The sequence below is a fragment of the Octopus bimaculoides genome, chromosome Z (assembly GCF_046866305.1).
Source record: "Octopus bimaculoides isolate indiv1 chromosome Z, ASM4686630v1, whole genome shotgun sequence".
NCBI classification, from domain to species: Eukaryota; Metazoa; Mollusca; class Cephalopoda; order Octopoda; family Octopodidae; genus Octopus; species Octopus bimaculoides.
Window position 1 is genome coordinate 48,349,237 of NC_142944.1, and position 3,406 is coordinate 48,352,642.

Consider the following 3,406-nt stretch of genomic DNA (forward strand, 5'->3'; position numbering starts at 1 on the left):
TCGATAATGGCTACACCCGAAAATATTGACCCATTTAGCATGATAAGCTGTAAACGTTATAACCTTCAAACTTTTAACGATTTACATTCTAAAACTACTTATAATTTTCTCTTAACACATTTTAATGTGCGTTCATTTAATAAAAGCATGGACGAATTCTTATTATGCTTAAACAATTTATGTAAAATGCCTCAAATTCTTGTATTTTCTGAAACCTGGTTTACTATGATCAATAGTGCAGATATACCTGGCTACAATTGCAACCATATTTTTCGTGATCAGAAAAAGGTGGTGGTATAAGTGTGTATGTACAATCCAAACTACGTTCTTCTTTAATAGATGACTGGTCATATATTAATAATAATATTGAAGTATGTTCTGTTAAAATAACAATTAATTCCTCTACATGCACTGTAATAGGAGTTTATCGATCTCCTGATGCCAGCATCCATTTGATGTCTATCAAATATTCTGTCCTCTTGTAATTCGAACTACGTCGCGGTTGTATCTGATGATTTTAGCATTGACATCTTAAATCCTACTAACGCCGGAAATCAATTAATAAATACTTTTTATTCTTCATCTTTTCTGCCCTCATCACACTATCTACTCATTCTTCAACAACTTCCGATTCATGTCTAGATCGAATATGGTATAATCAACTTTCCAATACTCATTCTGGTGTTTTTGACGTAGAAATAACTGATCATTCTCCTACATTCACCTTATTCAACATCGAAGGATATTTACATGAACCAAATAACAAAATATCACAGACCTCCTTAGATAAAATGTGCGCAAGTCTCTTCAGACATATACTTCTAATTTTATAACTTTTCCTATTTCAGACTTTAATCGCAAAACAGAAATTTTTATCACAACTTCCTCTGAAATATATAATATGTATTGCCCTATTCGATCAAAACAATGTCAGCTAATTCTTACCTTAAACCATGGTTAACAAGTGGTATTCGAAATCGTATAAATAAATAGTATGCGCTTTTTTGCCAGTATTGTTGTTGTTGTTGTTGGCACTCCGTCGCTTACGACGTCGAGGGTTCCAGTTGATCCGATCAACGGAACTGCCTGCTCGTGAAATTAACGTGCAAGTGGCTGAGCACTCCACAGACACGTGTACCCTTAACGTAGTTCTCGGGGATATTCAGCGTGACACAGTGTGACAAGGCTGACCCTTTGAACCACAGGCACAACAGAAACAGGAAGTAAGAGTGAGAGAAAGTTGTGGTGAAAGAGTACAGCAGGGTTCGCTACCATCCCCTGCCGGAGCCTCGTGGAGCTTTAGGTGTTTTCGCTCAATAAACACTCACAACGCCCCGGCCTGGGAATCGAAACCGCGATCTTATGATCGCGAGTTCGCTGCCCTAACCACTGGGCCATTGCGCCTCCTCACGAAGAAAACAGAAAACAATAAACACACAAACAATAAAAAAAAAAGAAACATCATGCATGAAATTTTACAGGAAACTAAATCATTTACTAACCTATATGACATAGGCTGCACCTTCAATAATTACTTCTCTAATATAGCTACGAACCTTAACAATCAGATTCCACCCTCCTCCCACCGCCATTGTCCTACATGGGCCCTAGTAACCCAAACTCCTTTGCATTTCCTTTTTCCCCAGACGAAGAAAGATCTGTTATAAACTCCCTTTAAAATAAACCAGACTCAAATGAAAATATCCCTTCGTATATTTACAAATAGACTGTTGACATAATCAACTTACCTATTATATATATATATATATATATGTATATATAGTGAAGGCGCAATGGCCCAGTGGTTAGGGCAGCGGACTCGTGGTTTCGATTCCCAGACCGGGCGTTGTGAGTGTTTATTGAGCGAAAACACCTAAAAGCTCCACGAGGCTCCGGCAGGGGATGGTGGCGAACCCTGCTGTACTCTTCCACCACAACTTTCTCTCACTCTTACTTCCTGTTTCTGTTGTGCCTGTAATTCAAAGGGTCAGCCTTGTCACATTGTGTCACGCTGAATATCCCCGAGAACTACGTTAAGGGTACACGTGTCTGTGGAGTGCTCAGCCACTTGCACGTTAATTTCACGAGCAGGTTGTTCCGTTGATCGGATCAACTAGAACCCTCGACGTCGTAAGCGACAGAGTGCCAACAACAACATATATATATATATATACAACTCTGCCATCAAGTTCCACAAAATATTTCATCATCACCGCCTTACTTATTTCTATGAAATTATCCGTCGCCATTCTCTACCTCATAACTATCAAACAAGATCTATCGCTGACTTGAATTTTGAAACGCTCTTTTACCGTGTACGAATTTGCTAAAGAAGCTTTGTTTATGACAGTATTAACATATGGAATAATATTTTACCACGAAAGCTAAAAACAATTTTTTCGCTGTCAAGTTTCAAAAAAGTCATTAAAAACCCACTTTCTGCTGAACCAAACTCATACACTTTATTTTAAAGACCTACAGTATTTATAACATTTGTAATATTTTATATTTCCAGACTTAAAGAGATTTACTTTTTATATGCGTTCATGACCGCCTTGCTTGCATGCAAAGGATGCTTTTTTAAAAAATAATTATTGACCTATTTATTTTTAATCTTTTGACTTCCTACCATTCTGCCCAAATCAAACAAGCTGTCACAGGGCCTAATCTGGTTTTTTATGCAATTTCTGGAAAAAAAATTTGTAATCTTTATTTATTGTAATCGATAAAAAAAATATTCGATATAAATTGGATTAATAAATTTATTTTATTATTTACTTATTTACTGGTTCAACGATAGAAGATTTGCGGTGTGACCTGTTGTTAGTGGGTTTGTTTTTATTCATATTTTTACATATTTGGGGTCCAGTTCGACGTTGTATAGGAGTGAGGTGCTATGTTAAGTTAACTGTCTGACTTCGTGATTGCATAATAATAATAATAATAATAATAATAATAATAATAATAATAATAATAATAATAATAATAATAAACAAAGCAAAAAATAACAAAACAATTTTTTTAACTAACACAAAGTGAACAATTCATAAACTTAAAAACATCACAAAAAACTATCCCCGGAGATAAATCTGTCAAAAAAAAAAAAAAAAAGAATACAGACGAATACAGATTTGTTAGCCTTAAGAAACTACGTTACGAGCAATGGTTTCATTCAGAGAACTCAGAGGTGGTGTTGTCTAAAAAAAAAATAACCCTAAAGAGACAGACCCGTCCCCTAATGTCAACGTCCAAGCTCGTCATGCCTCAATGATAACAAAACAAAATACAAACCGAATCTGCCGTCACCTGACTCAGCACGGGCCGCACACCCCAGTGAGGTACCAGACTGGGCGCGAAAAATCAGCTACTGGTTCAAATATTCCTGAAACACAGGAGCTGGAAGTAC